This window comes from Rhinopithecus roxellana, chromosome 6 (assembly GCF_007565055.1).
Source record: "Rhinopithecus roxellana isolate Shanxi Qingling chromosome 6, ASM756505v1, whole genome shotgun sequence".
Taxonomy (NCBI): Eukaryota; Metazoa; Chordata; class Mammalia; order Primates; family Cercopithecidae; genus Rhinopithecus; species Rhinopithecus roxellana.
This window is the reverse complement of record NC_044554.1, coordinates 155,674,997-155,695,716: the sequence shown is the minus strand read 5'-3', so window position 1 is coordinate 155,695,716 and position 20,720 is coordinate 155,674,997. Positions and strand designations below refer to the sequence as shown.

The 20,720-nt window shown below is 46.6% G+C and overlaps 2 pseudogenes; both read left to right on the top strand.

Moving 5' to 3' along the window:
• Positions 1-16,270: 16,270 nt before the first annotated feature.
• On the top strand, positions 16,271-19,243 carry LOC104678951 (annotated as a pseudogene).
• Positions 19,244-19,324: 81 nt separating this feature from the next.
• Positions 19,325-20,482, top strand: LOC115898209 (annotated as a pseudogene).
• Positions 20,483-20,720: the final 238 nt, after the last annotated feature.

Here is a 20,720-nt window from a genome sequence, read left to right as displayed (position 1 = left end):
ATATTGAAGCCGGGTCCTGAAAGATGAGGAAGACTTGTATGAGAGTAGGGAGGGAAGGGGGAGGTGGAGGGATGGGGAATGGGCTGGGATGGGATGGAGTGAGCTGCCCAGGCAGGGAAACCAGCACTGTAAAGACCTGCACAATGAAGATGGCACATTTTGTTCAGGGAATGATGAATTAAGTGTGGTGGGAGTGCTTTGGAGAGACAGTAATTTGCTTGTATGGAATTTTGCCAAGAGAACTCATTACAATTTCTTTTTTTTTTTTTTTTTTTTCTTTTTGGAGACAGAGTCTTACTCTGTCGCCCAGGCTGGAGTGCAGTGGCTGGATCTCAGCTCACTGCAAGCTCCGCCTCCTGGGTTTACGCCATTCTCCTGCCTCAGCCTCCCGAGTAGCTGAGTCTATAGGCGCCCGCCACCTCGCCCGGCTAGTTTTTTGTGTTTTTTAGTAGAGACGGGCTTTCACCGTGTTAGCCAGGATGGTCTCGATCTCCTGACCTCGTGATCCACCCGTCTCGGCCTCCCAAAGTGCTGGGATTACAGGCTTGAGCCACCGCGCCCGGCCCTCATTACAATTTCTAATCTGTTGATGTTATCATGCATCACTGTCCTTGCCAGATAGTTTGGAATAGCTATAATGATCACACTAACACCAAGCATAGTATTTCATTAGTTCTCATAAAATCACCAGTAGGTGCCACAGTTATCCCCATTTTATGAATGAAGTGATGAAGACTTAGGGATAATGACTGATTTGCCCAGGCTCACCTGGATATTAAGACTGAGTCAAATGTCAGGTCTGATCTGACTTTAATACTTGCTTTGTTCATGAGCACCACGTGTTGCCTCTCCTATGCAGTTAAGCGGGTAGACAGGTGAAAGAAAAGCCCGTGTTTGTCTCTCCTCACACACTTCTGACTGAATGTGTGTGTGGAGTTTCTACACCAAATTCTCCAATGCTCTGGATATTAACTGGATATCCCACAATTTTATTCTGACACTACCTGGAGTTGGCACAGACCCCACAGATGAGGGGCTCAGTCCCACGAGGCCACCCTCATTTCAGATGCCAATGGCAAGTCCTAGGTTGTCACCTGTACCTTTGACCAACCTGTCACAAATCAGGGGTTCCCATGATCGCCTTCTTGGGTTTAGTAATTTGCTAGAACAGTTTACAGAACTCAGCAAAACAGTTTATTTTTTTTCTGAGAGACAGGGTCTCATTTTATTGCCCAGGCTGGTGTGCAGTGGTGCAGTCATAGCTCACTGCAGCCTCAACTGCCTGGGCCCAAGTGGTCCTCCCACCTCAGCCTCCCTATTAGCTGAGACTTCACATCTGCACCACTCACATCTGGCTAATTAATTTCTTTTATTTTTCGTAGAAATGGGGTCTTGTTGTGTTGCCCAGTCTGGCCACAAATTCCTGGGCTCAAGCGATCCTCCCACCTCAGCCTCTTAAAGTGCTGGGATTACAGATGTGAGCCACCGCATTGGGCCAGTTCATTTCCTGTTACTGGTTCATTGTAAAGGATACATCTCAGAAACAGCCAGTGAAAGAGATGTACATGCTGGATGTGGTGGCTCATGCCTGTAATCCCAGCACTTTGGGAGGCTGAGGTGGGAAGATCACTTAACCTCAGGAGTTTGAGACCAGCCTGGGCAACATGATGAAAACCTGTCTCTACAAAAAAAAAAAAAAAAAAAAAAAAAAGCCAGGTGTGGTGTTGTGCACCTGTAGTTCCAGCTACTAGGGAAGCTGAGGTGAGAGGATGCCTTGAGCTGGGGACTGGGGAGGCTTAGGTTGGTAGTGAGCTGAGACTGTGCCACTGCACTCTAGCCTGGACAAAAGAGCCAGACTCTCTCAAAAAAAAGAAAAGAAAGATGTCCAGGGCAAGGTAAGTTTGGAGGGGCACAGAGCTCCCATGTACTCTGTTGAACATACTACCCTCCCAGCATTTCCTGTGTTCAGCAACCCTGGAAGCTCTGCAAACCCTGTTGTTCAGGGTATTTATGGAGGCTTTATTATGCAAGCACGATTGATAAAATCCTTGGCCATTGGTGATTAAGTCGATCTCCAGCCCCACTTGCCTCCTGGAGTTAAGCGGGTGAGGCTGAAACTTCCAAGCCTCTAATCATCTGGTTGCTTCCTCTGGCAGTCAGCCCTCCTCCTGAAGAAATCTAGGAGGTTGCAGCCACCCGTTCATCTCAACAACATCCCCAAATACGTTCTTATCATGCTGGAGATCCCAGAGTTCTTAGAGGCTCTTGTGTTAGAAACCTGGGACCAAGACCAAATATTAAAACAAAAGATGCTCCTATCACCTCTATCACTGAGGTCTTTATAAAAGCGTTAGAAGCTCTGTACCAGGAACCAAGGACAGAGACCAAATATATTTTTCTTTTCTTTTCTTTTTTTGAGACAGAATCTCCCCATGTCATCCAGACTGGAGTGCAGTGATGTGATCATAGCTCACTATAGCTTTGACCTCCTGAGCTCAAGTGATCCTCCCACCTCAGCCTCCCAAGTAGCTGGGACTACACCTGCATGTCACCCATGCCCAGCTCATTTTTGTAGAGATGAAATTTAGTTATGTCGCCCAGGCTGATCTGAAACTCCTGGGCTAAAGTGATCGTCTCGGGGGGGCGGAGCAAGATGGCCGAATAGGAACAGCTCCAGTCTCCAACTCCCAGCGTGAGCGACACAGAAGACCGGTGATTTCTGCATTTTCAACTGAGGTACTGGGGTCATCACTAGGGAGTGCCAGACAATCGGTGCTGGTCAGCTGCTGCAGCCCGACCAGCGAGAGCTGAAGCAGGGCGAGGCATCGCCTCACCTGGGAAGCGCAAGGAGGAAGGGAATCTCTTTTCCTAGCCAGGGGAACTGAGACACACAACACCTGGAAAAACGGGTAACTCCCACCCCAATATTGTGCTTTAAGCGAACGGGCACACCAGGAGAATATATCCCACACCTGGCCGGGAGGGTCCCACGCCCACGGAGCCTCCCTCATTGCTAACACAGCAGTCTGCTATCTAACCGCAAGACAGCAGCGAGGCTGGGGGAGGGGTGCCCACCATTGCTGAGGCTTAAGTAGGTAAACAAAGCCGCTGGGAAGCTCGAACTGGGTGGAGCACACAGCAGCTCAAGGAAACCTGCCTGTCTCTGTAGACTCCACCTCTGGGGACAGGGCACAGCTAAAAAAAAACAACAACAAAAAGCCAGCAGAACCTCTGCAGATGCAAACAACTCTGTCTGACAGCTTTGAAGAGAGCAGTGGATCTCCCAACATGGAGGTTGAGATCTGAGAAGGGACAGACTGCCTGCTCAAGTGGGTCCCTGACCCCTAAGTAGCCTAACTGGGAGACATCCCCCACTAGGGGCAGTCTGACACCCCACACCTCACAGGGTGGAGTACACCCCTAAGAGGAAGCTTCCGAAGTAAGAATCAGGTACACTCGCTGTTCAGCAATATTCTATCTTCTGCAACCTCTGCTGCTGATACCCAGGCAAACAGGGTCTGGAGTGGACCTCAAGCAATCTCCAACAGACCTACAGCTGAGGGTCCTGACTGTCAGAAGGAAAACTATCAAACAGGAAGGACACCTATACCAAAACCCCATCAGTACGTCACCATCATCAAAGACCAGAGGCAGATAAAACCACAAAGATGGGGAAAAAGCAGGGCAGAAAAGCTGGAAATTCAAAAAATAAGAGCGCATCTCCCCCTGCGAAGGAGCGCAGCCCATCGCCAGCAACGGATCAAAGCTGGTCAGAGAATGACTTTGACGAGATGAGAGAAGAAGGCTTCAGTCCATCAAACTTCTCAGAGCTAAAGGAGGAATTACGTACTCAGCACAAAGAAACTAAAAATCTTGAAAAAAGAGTGGAAGAATTGACAGCTAGACTAATTAATGCAGAGAAGGTCATAAACGAAATGACAGAGATGAAAACCATGACACGAGAAATACGTGACAAATGCACAAGCTTCAGTAACCGACTCGATCAACTGGAAGAAAGAGTATCAGCGATTGAGGATCAAATGAATGAAATGAAGCGAGAAGAGAAACCAAAAGAAAAAAGAAGAAAAAGAAATGAACAAAGCCTGCAAGAAGTATGGGATTATGTAAAAAGACCAAATCTACATCTGATTGGGGTGCCTGAAAGTGAGGGGGAAAATGGAACCAAGTTGGAAAACACTCTTCAGGATATCATCCAGGAGAACTTCCCCAACCTAGTAGGGCAGGCCAACATTCAAATTCAGGAAATACAGAGAACACCACAAAGATACTCCTCGAGAAGAGCAACTCCGAGACACATAATTGCCAGATTCACCAAAGTTGAAATGAGGAAAAAATCTTAAGGGCAGCCAGAGAGAAAGGTCGGGTTACCCACAAAGGGAAGCCCATCAGACTAACAGCAGATCTCTCGGCAGAAACTCTACAAGCCAGAAGAGAGTGGGGGCCAATATTCAACGTTCTTAAAGAAAAGAATTTTAAACCCAGAATTTCATATCCAGCCAAACTAAGTTTCATAAGTGAAGGAGAAATAAAATCCTTTACAGATAAGCAAATACTTAGAGATTTTGTCACCACCAGGCCTGCCTTACAAGAGATCCTGAAGGAAGCCCTAAAGATGGAAAGGAACAACCGGTACCAGCCATTGCAAAAACATGCCAAAATGTAGAGACCATCGAGGCTAGGAAGAAACTGCATCAACTAACGAGCAAAATAACCAGTTAATATCATAATGGCAGGATCAAGTTCACACATAACAATATTAACCTTAAATGTAAATGGACTAAATGCTCCAATTAAAAGACACAGACTGGCAAACTGGATAAAGAGTCAAGACCCATCAGTCTGCTGTATTCAGGAGACCCATCTCACATGCAGAGACATACATAGGCTCAAAATAAAGGGATGGAGGAAGATCTACCAAGCAAATGGAGAACAAAAAAAAGCAGGGGTTGCAATCCTAGTCTCTGATAAAACAGACTTTAAACCATCAAAGATCAAAAGAGACAAAGAAGGCCATTACATAATGGTAAAGGGATCAATTCAACAGGAAGAGCTAACTATCCTATATATGCACCCAATACAGGAGCACCCAGATTCATAAAGCAAGTCCTTAAAGACTTACAAAGAGACTTAGACTCCCATACAATAATAATGGGAGACTTCAACACTCCACTGTCAACATTAGACAGATCAACGAGACAGAAAGTTAACAAGGATATCCAGGAATTGAACTTGTCTCTGCACCAAGCGGACCTAATAGACATCTATAGAACTCTCCACCCCAAATCAACAGAATATACATTCTTCTCAGCACCACATCGCACTTATTCCGAAATTGACCACATAATTGGAAGTAAAGCACTCCTCAGCAAATGTAAAAGAACAGAAATTATAACAAACTGTCTCTCAGACCACAGTGCAATCAAACTAGAACTCAGGACTAAGAAACTCAATCAAAACCGCTCAACTACATGGAAACTGAACAACGTCCTCCTGAATGACTACTGGGTACATAACGAAATGAAAGCAGAAATAAAGATGTTCTTTGAAACCAATGAGAACAAAGATACAACATACCAGAATCTCTGGGACACATTTAAAGCAGTGTGTAGAGGGAAATTTATAGCACTAAATGCCCACAAGAGAAAGCAGGAAAGATCTAAAATTGACACTCTAACATCACAATTAAAAGAACTAGAGAGGCAAGAGCAAACACATTCAAAAGCTAGCAGAAGGCAAGAAATAACTAAGATCAGAGCAGAACTGAAGGAGGTAGAGACACAAAAAACCCTCCAAAAAATCAATGAATCCAGGAGTTGGTTTTTTGAAAAGATCAACAAAATTGACAGACTGCTAGCAAGACTAATAAAGAAGAAAAGAGAGGAATCAAATAGACGCAATAAAAAATGATAAAGGGGATATCACCGCCAACCCCACAGAAATACAAACTACCATCAGAGAATACTATAAACACCTCTACACAAATCAACTAGAAAATCTAGAAGAAATGGATAATTTCCTGGACACTTACACTCTCCCAAGGCTAAACCAGGAAGAAGTTGAATCCCTGAATAGACCAATAGCAGGCTCTGAAATTGAGGCAATAATTAATACCCTACCCACCAAAAAAAGTCCAGGACCAGATGGATTCACAGCTGAATTCTACCAGAGGTACAAGGAGGAGCTGGTACCATTCCTTCTGAAACTATTCCAATCAATAGAAAAAGAGGGAATCCTCCCTAACTCATTTTATGAGGCCAACATCATCCTGATACCAAAGCCTGGCAGAGACACAACAAAAAAAGAGAATTTTAGACCAATATCCCTGATGAACGTCGATGCAAAAATCCTCAATAAAATACTGGCAAACCGGATTCAGCAGCACATCAAAAAGCTTATCCACCATGATCAGGTGGGCTTCATCCCTGGGATGCAAGGCTGGTTCAACATTCGCAAATCAATAAACGTAATCCAGCATATAAACAGAACCAAAGTCAAGAACCACATGATTATCTCAATAGATGCAGAAAAGGCTTTTGACAAAATTCAACAGCCCTTCATGCTAAAAACGCTCAATAAATTCGGTATTGATGGAACGTACCTCAAAATAGTAAGAGCTATTTATGACAAACCCACAGCTAATATCATACTGAATGGGCAAAAACTGGATAAATTCCCTTTGAAAACTGGCACAAGACAGGGATGCCCTCTCTCACCACTCCTATTCAACATAGTGTTGGAAGTTCTGTCTAGGGCAATCAGGCAAGAGAAAGAAATCAAGTGTATCCAGTTAGGAAAAGAAGAAGTCAAATTGTCCCTGTTTGCAGATGACATGATTGTATATTTAGAAAACCCCATCATCTCAGCCCAAAATCTCCTTAAGCTGATAAGCAACTTCAGCAAAGTCTCAGGATACAAAATTAATGTGCAAAAATCACAAGCATTCTTATACACCAGTAACAGACAAACAGAGAGCCAAATCATGAATGAACTTCCATTCACAATTGCTTCAAAGAGAATAAAATACCTAGGACTCCAACTTACAAGGGATGTAAAAGACCTCTTCAAGGAGAACTACAAACCACTGCTCAGTGAAATCAAAGAAGACACAAACAAATGGAAGAACATACCATGCTCATGGATAGGAAGAATCAATATCGTGAAAATGGCCATACTGCCCAAGGTTAGTTATAGATTCAATGCCATCCCCATCAAGCTACCAATGACTTTCTTCACAGAATTGGAAAAAACTGCTTTAAAGTTCATATGGAACCAAAAAAGAGCCCACATTGCCAAGACAATCCTAAGTCAAAAGGACAAAGCTGGAGGCGTCACGCTACCTGACTTCAAACTATTCTACAAGGCTACAGTAACCAAACAGCATGGTACTGGTACCAAAACAGAGATATAGACCAATGGAACAGAACAAGAGTCCTCAGAAATAATACCACACATCTACAGCCATCTGATCTTTGACAAACCTGAGAGAAACAAGAAATGGGGAAAGGATTCCCTATTTAGTAAATGGTGCTGGGAAAATTGGCTAGCCATAAGTAGAAAGCTGAAACTGGATCCTTTCCTTACTCCTTATACGAAGATTAATTCAAGATGGATTAGAGACTTAAATGTTAGACCTAATACCATAAAAACCCTAGAAGAAAATCTAGGTAGTACCATTCAGGACATAGGCATGGGCAAGGTCTTCATGTCTAAAACACCAAAAGCAACGGCAGCAAAAGCAAAAATTGACTAATGGGATCTAATTAAACTAAAGAGCTTCTGCACAGCAAAAGAAACTACCATCAGAGTGAACAGGCAACCTACAGAATGGGAGAAAATTTTTGCAATTTACTCATCTGACAAAGGACTAATATCCAGAATCTACAAAGAACTCAAACAAATATACAAGAAAAAAACAAACAACCCCATCAAAAAGTGGGCAAAGGATATGAACAGACATTTCTCAAAAGAAGACATTCATACAGCCAACAGACACATGAAAAAATGCTCATCATCACTCGCCATCAGAGAAATGCAAATCAAAACCACAATGAGATACCATCTCACGCCAGTTAGAATGGCAATCATTAAAAAGTCAGGAAACAACAGGTGTTGGAGAGGATGTGGAGAAATAGGAACACTTTTACACTGTTGGTGGGATTGTAAACTAGTTCAACCATTATGGAAAACAGTATGGCAGTTCCTCAAGGATCTAGAACTAGATGTACCATATGACCCAGCCATCCCACTACTGGGTATATACCCAAAGGATTATAAATTATTCTACTACAAAGACACATGCACACGTATGTTTATTGTGGCACTATTCACAATAGCAAAGACTTGGAATCAACCCAAATGTCCATCTGTGACAGACTGGATTAAGAAAATGTGGCACATATACACCATGGAATACTATGCAGCCATAAAAAAGGATGAGTTTGTGTCCTTTGTAGGGACATGGATGCAGCTGGAAACCATCATTCTTAGCAAACTGTCACAAGAAGAGAAAACCAAACACCACATGTTCTCACTCATAGGTGGGAACTGAACAATGAGATCACTTGGACTCGGGAAGGGGAACATCACACACTGGGGCCTATCATGGGGCGGGGGGAGGGATTGCATTGGGGAGTTATACATGATATAAATGATGAATTGATGGGTGCTGACGAGTTGATGGGTGCAGCACACTAACATGGCACAAGTATACATATGTAACAAACCTGCACGTTATGCACATGCACCCTAGAACTTAAAGTATAATAAAAATAAAAATAAAAAAAATAAAGTGATCGTCTCACCTCAGCTTCTTAAGTAGCTGGGACTACAGGCACACACCACATCCAGCTAACATTTGTTTTCATTTTTTTCTAGAAGTGGGGTCCCACTATGTTGTTCATGCTAGTTTCAAACTTTGGGCCTCAGGTGTTCCTCCTGCCTTGACCTCCCAGAGTGTTGGTATTATGGGTGAGAGCCACCATGCCCAGCAATCACAAGGGTCTTTATAAAAGAAAGAGGGGCCGGGCGCGGTGGCTCAAGCCTGTAATCCCAGCACTTTGGGAGGCCGAGACGGGCGGATCACGAGGTCAGGAGATCGAGACCATCCTGGCTAACACAGTGAAACCCCGTCTCTACTAAAAAATACAAAAAACTAGCCGGGCGAGGTGGCGGGCGCCTGTAGCCAGCTACTCGGGAGGCTGAGGCAGGAGAATGGCGTAAATCCAGGAGGCGGAACTTGCAGTGAGCTGAGATCCGGCCACTGCACTCCAGCCTGGGAGACAGAGCGAGACTCCGTCTCAAAAAAAAAAAAAAAAAAAAAAAAAAAAGAGGGGAGGAGAGTCAGAACTGGAGCAGGAGATGTGGTTGATGTAAGCAGAGGTCAGAGAGGGAGATTTGAAGATGCTTCACTTCTGGCTTTGAAGATGGAGTCAGGGGCCATGATCCAAGGAATGGGGATGGCTTCTAGAAGCTGGAAAAGCCAAGGGTACACTTTAGAGCCTTCAAAAGGAATGTAGCCCTGCTGACACCTTGACTTTAGCCTTAATAAACCTAGTTTGGGCTTCTGGCCCCCAGAATTGTAAGATGGTAGATTTGTAGTGTTTTAAGCCACTAAATTTAGGAAACTGCAAACTATGTTGCAGCAGCAAGAAGAAATGAACATGAAACCAGGCATGGTGGCTCATGCTGGCAATTGCAGCACTTTAGGAATTTTAGGAAGATCACTTGAGACCAGGAATTCAAGACCAGCCTGTGCAACATAGTGAGACCTTGTGTCAAAAAAAAATTTAAAAAATGGCCAGGCATGGTGGCTTATGCCTGTAATCCCAGCACTTTGGAAGGCCGGGGCGGGTGGATCACCTGAGGTCAGGCGTTTGAGACCAGCCTGGCCAGCATTGTGAAACGCCATCTCTACTAAAAATACAAAACTTAGCTGGGCGTGGTGGCACGTGCCTGTAATCCCAGCTACTTGAGAGGTTGAGGCAGGAGGATTACTTGAATCTGGGAGGTGGAGGTTGCAGTGAGCTGGGATTGCACCATTGTACTTCAGCCTGGGCAAGAAGAGTGAAACTTCGTTTCAAAATAAAATAAAATAAAATTCTAAAAAAATTAATTAGGCATGATGGCATGAACCTGTCTGTAGTCCCAGCTACTAGGGAGGCTGAGGTGGGAGGATCGCTTGAGCCTGGGAATTTGAGGTGGCAGTGAGCTGTGACTGTGCTATTGCACTCCAGCCTTGGTGACAGAGTGAGATCTTGTCAAGAAAAAAAAAAAGAGGAAGGAAGAGAGGTGGGGGGAGGGAGGGAGGTGAGGGGAGGGAAGGGAAGGAAAGAAAGAAGGAAGGAAGAAATTAGCATGGTGGGCATGAGGACAGATGGCAATGTTAAATAAAATGGTCAGGGGTGGCCTCCTAAGTGAAAATTAAGCCAAGACTTGAAGGAGGGGAAGGAGCTGGCCGAGGTGCTGAGGGAAGAGGATTGTAGGCAGAAACAACGGAATAAAGTGTCTGAGGCTCTGGAAGGAGGTCAGTGGAGCAGAAGGAGAGAGGGAGAGAATTAGGGCAGGAGGCCAGGGAGTTGCTGGGCTAGGATCAGCACAGATCGTGTAAGCTCTGGGAGGTTATTGCTGGGGCTTTGGCTTTTACTCTGACCGAGATGGGAACTGCGGGAGGGTTCTGAGCAGAGAGACGACATGGTCTCTCTCCCGATTTAAAAGCATTCTCTGGCTACTGAGTTGAGAAAGACTGTGGGAAGATTTGGGTAAAAGCATGGGGGCCAAGCTGTGGCAACATCCAGGCGAGAGATGATAGTGGTCCTGACCAGGGTCATAGTGGTGGTGAGAGATGGTCAGAGGAGAGAAGCAGGGGAGGAGGCCAGGGAGTTGCTGGGTGGGGATCTTCAATACATGTTGAAGGCACAACAGGATTTCCTGACAGATTGGATGTGGAGTGTGAGAGAAGGCAGGGGTCAAAGTTGAGATAGATTCTTACTGAATTATTAAGTAATTTTAAAAAACACTACTGCCTTTCTCAATCCCATCAAGTATGGGATGCTAGATTAAAGAAATATCTTCAGGCTCAGTACAGTGGCTGATGCCTGTAGTCACAGCTGTTTGGGAAGCAGAGATGGGAGTATCTTTTAAGGGCAGGAATTCAAGACCAGCCTGGGCAACATAGCAAGACCTCCTCTCTACAGAAATATTTTTCTTTTTCTTTTTCTTTTTTTTTTTTTTTTTTTGAGGTGGAGTTTCGCTCTTTTTGCCCAGTCTGGAGTGAAGCGGCATAGTCTCAGCTCACTACAACCTCTGCCTCCTGAGTTCAAGCGATTCTCCCGGGTTCAAGCGATTCTCCTGCTGCCTCAGCCTTCCTGGGTAGCTGGGATTACAGGCATGCACTACCATGCCTGGCTAATTTGGTATTTTTAGTAGAGATGGGGTTTCTCTATGTTGGTCAGGCTGGTCTCGAACTGCGGACCTCAGGTGATCTGCCCACCTCGGCCTCCCAAAGTGCTAGGATTACAGGCGTGAGCCACCGTGCCTGGCCAAAAATATTTTTCAATATTTAATAAAATAAAATAAATGTAGCTAGGTATGGTGATGTGTACTTATAGTCACAGCTACTCAGGAGGCTGAGGTGGGCAGATCTCTTGAGGTGTCAGGAGTTTGAGGCCAGCTTGGGCAACATAGCAAGACCCCTCTACAAAAAATTTTTAAAATTGCCAGGTATGGTGGCACTCAACTGTAGTACCAGCTACTGGGGATCTGAGGCAGGAAGATGGCTTGAGCCCAGGAGGTCGAGGCTGCAGTGAGCTATAAGTGCACAACTGCATTCCAGTCTGGGTTACAGAGCAGGAGCTGTCTCACAACACAAATAGAAATACAAATAAAATAATGAAATCTCAAGTCAGAGCCTTTTGGCTCTCCAGCCCTTGTAACCCTGGAGCCGTGCAGTGGGGCTTATGTCACTGGGAATGAGGAGACCCCTGCCCAGTGTTGTTGCCTGACTAATCAGTGTTTTAAAAATTATATTAATTGGGTTGGACATGGTGGCTCATGCCTGTAATCTCAGCACTTTGGGAGAGCCAGGCAGGTGGATCACCTGAGGTCAGGAGTTCGAGACCAGCCTGGCCAACACGATGAAACCCTGTCTCTACTAAAAAAAATACAAAAATTAGCCAGGCATGGTGGTAGGCACCTGTAATCCCAGCTACTCAGGAGGCTGAGGCAGGAGAATTGCTTGAACCTGGGGAATGGAGGTTACGGTGAGCTGAGATCACGCTACTTCACTCCAGCCTGGACGAAAGAATGAGACTCCGTCTCAAAAAACAAACAAAAAAAGTATTATATCAACATGTAATGGTTTTATTATTAATATGTAATAAATGATAAATTTATTTTTTTTTTTTTTGAGACGGAGTCTCGCTGTGTCAGAAGGCTGGAGTGCAGTGGTGCGATCTCAGCTCACTACAACCTCCGCCTCCTGAGTTGAAGCAATTCTTTTGCCTCAGCCTCCCGAGTAGCTGGGATTACAGGTGTGTGCCACCATGCCCAGCTAATTTTTATATTTTTAGTAGAAGTGGGGTTTCGCCACGTTGGCCATGATGGTCTTGATCTCTTGACCTTGTGATCCGCCCACCTCAGCCTCCCAAAGTGCTAGGGTTACAGGAGTGAGCCACTGCGCCCCGCCAAATATTTTAAAAATTTTGTCTTGTATTACTTCTATCAACAGGTAATGGTTCTATTATTAATATGTAATGAATAATATTTTTAAATTCTTGTCTTTTCTAATTTTGACATAATTATTTATATAAAGAAAAAGTCTTAGAGATCTTCAACAAAGTTAAAACATGTAGAGGGATGCTAGACCCGGAAAGATTAAGAACTTCTAGTTAGAAATATTCAGAGTAAGCCACATACAACTTGCTACTTGATCTATTTTCTTTCTTTTTTGTTTTGGGAGATGGGGTCTCAGTCTGTCACCCAGGCTGGAGTACAGTGGTGCAATCACAGCTCAATGCAGCCTTGAACTCCTAGGCTAAGGCTCCTCCTGCCTCAGCCTCCTGAGTAGCTGGGACTGTAGGTATACATGATGATACCTGGCTAATTTTTAAATTGTTTTGTAGACATGGGGTCTCACTTTGTTGGCCAGGCTGGTGTCAAACTCCTGGCCTCGAATGATCCTTCCATCCTAGAGGTATGAGCCACCACAACAAGCACTTGTTCAAATTTCTAAAAAAATTAAAAATTTCTAAAGTAAGGCTGTGGGATGATGGCAGAAAGATCAAAGTAGAAGAACAGAAGAATAAGTTCTAATGACTTATTCACACATATTATTTTGATAGTAAGAATAACTTTTAGTAGATACATTTCTTCATTTCTTACAAACAAAAGGCAAATAAACAATGTTGTCCAGAAACTTCAACACACACTGTACAATATTTCCACTTTGCTGACATCAGTTGTGGAAATTCTTCATGGTTTACTTAACTATCACTATCAGTAATTTGCTTCTCTGATCATTTTTATCAACTTCCTCATCTGTTAATTTCTCTCCAAGGTATGTCATATCATGACATACTGCTGCTGCATGAACATGACCAGTGTCATTTTATTAAACATGTAGAATGCTTCCCTAATTTCTTTTTTTACCCTCTGTCTCTGTGTTTTGCATTTTTTTTACCTTTATTGTCAGAAACTCCAGAAAGTCAATCATACTAATTTATCACCATTTGCTTCATTAATTTATACTTTGCTTATATGAAATTTTGCCCAACAGACCTCACTACAATTTCTAACCCATTTTTTGTTTTTTGTTTTGTTTTGTTTCTGAGACAGGGTCTTGCTCCGTTGTCCAGGCTGGAGGGTAGTGGTGCCATCACAGCTGACCGTAACCTCAACCTCGCAGGCTCAAGTGATCCTCCCACCTCAGCCTCCCAAGTGGCTGAGGCTATAGATGCTTGCTACTATGCCCAACTAATATTTGGACTTTTCCTATATGTGGGTTCCAGAGGGCTGAATGTGAAACGTGAGTATGCATGGATTTTGGTATATGCAGAGATGAGGAGCTGAAACTAATCCTCTCTGTATACTGAGGGATGACTGTATATGTTTTTACAATTATGCTGTAGGACACATATTGTTCCATAGCCTTGAAAATGATACTTTTAATGAAAATTATTTTTAATTGAGTGGAATAATAATAATAATAAAAGTAGCAGCTGGACAGGTGTGGTGGCTCACACTGGTAATCACAACACTTTGGGAGGCTGAGGTAGGAGGATGGCTTGAAGCCAAGAGTTTCAGACAGGATTCGGAAACCAAAGGAGTCACCATCCCTACAGAAAAATACATGAATTAGCCTAGTGTGGTGGCATGTTCCTGTAGTCTCAGCTACTTGGGAAGCTGCTGTGGGAGGATCACTTGACCCCAGGGAGGTTGAGACTGCAGTGAGTCATGATCAGGCCTCTGCACTCCTGCCTGGGTGACAGAGTGAGACCCTGTCTCAAAACAACAAAAAAGTAGCAGCTAACATGAACTGACCTTTTACCAGGTGCCTATAAATACCATAATATAATTTCTTATAACTGTTTCTTATTTCACTTAACCACTTTGTCTTCGATTACTCCCAGAATTTCACCGTGTTTATGCAGATGACCTTTTGTTTAGATTGAATTGTCTCCCAAGGTATTTCCAGAAGTGAGATTACTGTGAATCATGGTGAATGGACATTCTCATTGCCCTTGATGTGAATTGACAAGGTTTTGGATGCCTCCCAGGTATAATCCCAGCACTTTGGGAGGCTAAGGCAGGAGGATTGCTTGAGGCCAAGAGTTGGAGGAGGCAGTAAGGTGAGACCCTGTCTCTATTATTTTAAAAAATTGCCAAGCTTTACCCTGGAAGGCTTATGTACAATTTAAACACCCCTCATAGTATAAGAAGGAGTCCATTTCACTGCACCTTTGCCAGCACAGGGTATTATAATTTAATAAGTTATTTTTTGTTTGATTATTTTAAATAGATAAAAGACCTCATATTACTTTGTCACATTTCAACATCTTTCCTTAGCTTATTAGCTCTATTTCTTTTCTGTCTGTAAATGGTTATTGTGGTGGTGGTTTTGTTTGAGGCAGGGTCTTGCTTTGTCCCCCAGGCTTGACTGTAGTGGCATAATCATGACTCACTGCAGCCTTAACCTCCCAGGATCAAACTATCCTTTTGCTTCAGCTTCCTGAGGAGCCGGGACTACAAGTGTGCACCACCACTCCCATCTAATTTTATTCTTTTTTAGGATAGAGACAGGGTCTCACTGTGTTGTCCAGGCCAGCCTCTAGCTTCTGGCCTCAAGCAGTCCTCCTGTGTTGGCTTCTTAAATTGCTGGAATTTCAGGCATGAGCCACCATGCCTGACCAGGGCTAGTCCTACATTCTTTAGAGTTCTCTTTACTTTGTGCTAGCCAGTCTCTCATTATGTTGTTCCCCTGTTATAATGAATAATTCTCTGTATTAAATTTTACCACTTTAAATTTTTGAGTGGTTTATGTCTCCTGATTGGACTCTGATACGCTAAGAAGGGTCCCTGGAGATAGACTCACACAGATGGGATTTGGACATGGGTTTGGTTATCCAAGGGACTGTACTGAGCTCCTTGCCAGTGGAAAATGGGATGCTGGTGATTTCCAGAAAGTGACCTCACAGTGACTCAAGCTACCACTTACTGTTGATTGTGATGAAATGCCAGCTGAGGCACATGCCTTGGGAGCTAAGTGGTTACTGCACTTGACTGCTATGAAGACTGTTGTGGGAACGGTCCTTTTGGATGTACATCAGCAGGGGTCCCCAACACCTGAGCCATGGAGCTATAAGGAGCCACACAGCAGGAGATGAGTGGTGTCGAGTAAGGGAAGCTGCATCTGTATTTACAGCCACTCCCCATTGCTCATATTCCCACCTGAGCTCCACCTTCTCTCAGATCAGCAGCAGCATTAGATTCTCATAGGAACATGCATCCTATGTGGACCGTGCATGCGAGAGATCTGGGTTGCACTGTCCCTGTGAGAATCTAATACCTGATGATCTGTCACTTTCTCCCGTCAAGCTCAGATGGGACCATCTTGTTGCAGGAAAACAAGCTTAACATGCCCACTGATTCTACATTATGGTGAGTTCTGTAATTATTTCATTATATATTACAATGTAATAATGGAAAAAAGTGCCTAATAAATGTAATGTGCTTGAATCTTTTGGCTCAGCTTCTGCCTCCTGGCAGCCTCTCCAGGTCCAGAACTTTCTCCATTCAGCCTCTACAGGTCAAGCTCATGGCTCACAATGGCCTATTTAGGCCCATACCCTACCTCATGGCAGCCTCCACAGGCCCAGCTCCATCATTACAATGGCCTCTTTAGGCCCAGCTCCTGCCTCCCAGCCCAGAACTCTCCAGGCCCAGAACTTTCTTAAGTCGACCTCACCAGGCCCAGCTACTGCCTCTCATCAGCCTCCCAAGGGGCAGCTTTTGCCTCCCAGCCACCTTCCAAGACTCAGCTCCTGTTTTACAGTGGCCTTTTGAGACCCACCTTCTGTCTCCTGGCGACCTGTACAGGCCCAGCTCCTGCCGTACAACAGCCTCTTTAGTCCCAGCTCCTGCCTCTGGGCGGCCTATACAGTCCCAAAATGTTCACAAGTCGGCCCCTCAAGGCCCAGCTCCTGCCTCCAGGTGGCCTCTACAGGCCAAACACTTTCTCCTGGCTATGTCTGGAGGCCCAACTCCTGCCTCACAACAACCTCTTTTGGCTCAGCTCCTGCCCAGCTCGTAGTGGCCTTTGTAGGCCCAAAACTGCCTCAATTCAAGTTCTCCAGACCCACCTTCTGCCTCCTAATGGCCTGGACAGGCCCAGCTCCTGTGTGACAATGGCCTCTCCAGGCCCCTCCCAGCGGACTCTCCAGGCCCAGCTTTTGCCTCGTGGAGGTCTTCCCCAAACAAATTTCTACCTGCCTCCCGGCAGCCTCTACAGGCCCAGGTCCTGCTTCACACTAACCTCATTATGCCCAGCTCATGCCTCATGGCAGCATCCTTAGGCCCAGCTCCTGCGCCCAACAGGCTGTCCAGGCCCAAAACTTCCTCAAGTCCCCTCTTCAGGCATAGCTCCTGCCTAACACTGGCCTCTTTAGGCACAGCTCTTGCTTCTCAGTGGCCTCGCCAGGCCCAGCACCTACATCCCGGTGGCTTCTCCAGACCAAGAATTTTCTCAAGTCTGCCATTCCAGCCCAAACTCCTGCCTCCCATTGGCCTCTACAGGTCCAACCTCTGCCTCACAGCAGACTCTCCAGGCCCAGCATCTGCCTCACCACAGCCCCCCAGGCCAAGCTCCTGCCTTTCCGCAGCCTCTACAGGCCTAGCTCCTGCCTCCCAGTGGCCTCTCTAGGCCAAGCTCATGCCTCACAGTGGCCATTCCGGCCCAGCTTTTGCCTTTTGGCAACCTCTCTAGGTCCAGAACTTCCACAAGTGAGCCTCTTGAGGCCCAGCTCTTCCTCCCGGCTGGATCTCCAGGCCCACCTCCTGCCTCACAACAACTTCTTTCGGCTCAGCTGCTGCCCGGCTCCTGGAAGTCTTTGTAGGCCCAAAACTTCCTCACATCAAGCTCACCCGCACAAACTTCTGCCTCCTGGTGGCCTGGATAGGCCCAACTCCTGCGTGACAATGGCCTCTCCAGGCCCAGCTCTTGCTTCACGGAGGTCATCCCTGGCCAAGTTCCTGCCTGCCTCCCAGCAGCCTCAACAGGCCCAGCTCCTGCCTCACACTGGCATCATTAGGCCCAGTTCATGCCTCACAGTGGCCTCTCCAGGCTGATCTCTTGTCTCACACTGGCCTCTTTAGGCCTAGCTCATGCCTCTTGGCAGCCTCTTCAGGCCCAACTTCTGTGTCCTGGCAGCCTCTCCAGACCCAGCTCCTGCCTCCTGTCAGCCTCTACAGGCCCAACATCTGCCTCACAGCAGATTCTCCAGGCCCAGCATCTGCCTCACTGTGGCCCCCCCAAGCCAAGCGCCTGCCTTTCAGCAGCCTCTACACACCCAGCTCCAGCCACCCAATGGCTCTTCAGGCCAAGCTCATACCTCACGAGAGATTTTCCAGGGTCAACTTTTGTCTCATGGCAACCTTCCCTGGCCAGGTTTCCACCTATTTCCTGGCAGCCTGGTCAGGCCCAGGTCCTGCCACACACTGGCCTCTCTACGCCCAGCTCACACCTCACAGTGGCCTCTCCAGGCCCGGCTCCTGTTCCAGGACATCATCTACAGGTCCAAAACTTCCTCAAGTCGGCCTCTCCAGGCCCAGTTGCTGCCTCCCAGCGTCCTCTCCAGGCCTAGCTCTTCCTCCTGGCTGTATTTACAAGCCCAACTCCTGCCTCACAACAACCTTTTATGGCTCAGCTCCTGCCCAGCTCCTGCCAGCCTTTGTAGGCCCAAAACTTCCTCAAGTCAAGTTCTTTAGGCCCACCTTCTGCCTCGCGGTGGCCTGTACAGACCCAACTCTGGCTTGACAACAGCCTCTGCAGGCCCCGCTCTTGCCTCTTAGCACCCTCTCCAGGCCCAACTCTTGCCTCATAGTGGCTTCCGTGGGCCAAATTTCCGCCTGCCTCCCAGCAGCCTCAACAGGCCTAGCTCCTCCCTCACAGAGGCTTGTTTATGCCCAATCGATGCCTCTGGCAACCTATCCAGGCCCAGCTCCTGCCTCATACTGGCCTCTCTAGGTCAAGGTCCTTTCTCATACTGGCCTGTTTAGGCCCAGCTCATTCCTCTCGTCATCTCTCCAGGCCCAGCTTTTGCCTGTTGTTGGCCTCTACCTCACAGTGCACCTTCCAGGCCCACCTCTTGCCTCACTGTGGCCTCCTCCAGCCAGATTCCTGCCTTTTCGCAGCCTCTACAGGCCTAACTGCTGCCTTCCAATGGCCTTTGTAGGCCACGCTCATGCCTCACGGTGGCCTTTCCAGGCCTAGCTTTTGCTTTTTGGCATCCACTCCAGGCCCAGAACTTCCCCCAGTCAGCCTCTCCAGGCCCAGCTCTTCCTCCCAGCAACCTCTGCAGGCCCAAATCGTCTCAAGTTGGCCTCTTCTGGCCCAGCTCCTGCCTCCTAGTGGCCTCTGAAGACCCAAATCATCCTCCAGTCGGTTTTTCCAGGCCCAGCTCCTGCCTTTTGGCGGCCTCTCCAGGTGCAAAACTTTCTCCTGTCAGGCTGTCCAGGCCCAGCTCATGCCTCTCGGTGGCCTTCCCAGGCCCTGCTTTTGACTTTTGGTGGCCTCTTCAGGCCCAGAACTTGACCTCAAGTCAGCCTCTCCAGGCCCAGCTCCTGCCTTCTGAAGGGCTGTACAGGCCCAACCTCTGCCTCACAGTGGACTCTCCACGCCCAGCTCTTGCCTCACTGTAGCCTCCCTAGTCCAAAACTCCTGCCTTTTGGCAGCTTTGACAAGCCCAGCTTCTGCCTTTCAATGGCCTCTTTGGGCCCAGCTCATTCCTTACAACGGCCTTTCCAGGCCCAGTTTTTCCCTTTTGGCGGCCTCTTCAGGCCCAGAACTTCCTCTTTAGGCCCAGTTGCTGCCTCCTGCCATCCTCTCCAGGCCCAGCTCTTCCTCACGGCTGTGTCTATAGGCCCAACTCCTGCCTCACAATAACGTCTTTGGACTCAGCTACTGCCCAGCTCCTGATGGCCTTTGTAGGCCCAAAACTTTCTCAAGTCAAGCTCTCCAGACCTATTGTCAGCCTCGTGGCAGCCTGAACAGGCCCAGCTCCTGCCTGACAATGGCCTCTCCAGGCTTTACTACTGCCTCACAGTGGGCTTTCCAGGCCTAGCTCTTGCCTCATGGTGGCCTTCCCCGGCCATGTTCCTATCTGACTTCCGGCAGCCTCAACTGGCCCAGCTTCTGCCTTGCACTGGCCTCTCTAGGCCCAGCTCCTTTCTCACAGTGGCCTCACCAGGCCCATCTCCTGCCTCAAATCTACCTCCCAAGACCCAGCTCCTGTCTTATGGTAGTCTCTCTTACACCAGCTCCTGCTTCACAATGGCCTCGTCTGGCCCATCTTCTGCCTCACAGTGGCCACTCAAGGCCCATCTTCTGCCTCATGGTGGCCTCTTCTGGTTTTGCTCTTGCCTCACAGTTGCCTCTTCCAGATCCAGCTTTAAGTCTTTGATGGTCAACAGCATCAAGGAGCTTAAAGCTTCCCTGGACTCTCATTTGTTCACTTCACAGCAGAGTGCTTTAGCAAAAGCCGCCTCTTCTTTTAACCTTGAGAGTGGATTTCTGACAAATCAATAGTAAATTCTGCCTGTGTGGTTTCACAGTGATTTCTGTTTTATTTAGTGTCCCGTGGTTTTTCTTGTGTACTGGGGATGAGGAGGCAATGGGCCTCTGCTGGGGCCCTTTGTCTTTGCCCTGGACGTGGTAGCTTCTCACTTCGTGTCTTCTTTTTTTATATTTTTTAGTTTTTTTTTTTTTTTTTTTCCTTAGGGTCTTGCTCTGTCACCCAGGCTGGAGTGTAGTCATGTGATTATGGCTCACTGCAGACTTGGCCTCTTGGCCTCAAGTGATCCTCCCAGCTCAGCATTTTGAGTAGCTGAGACTACAGGTTCATTCCAATATGCCTGGCTAATTTGTTATTTTTTCTGAGAGGTTGGTTCTCACTATGTTGCCCAGGCTGGTCCCAAACTTTTAGACACAA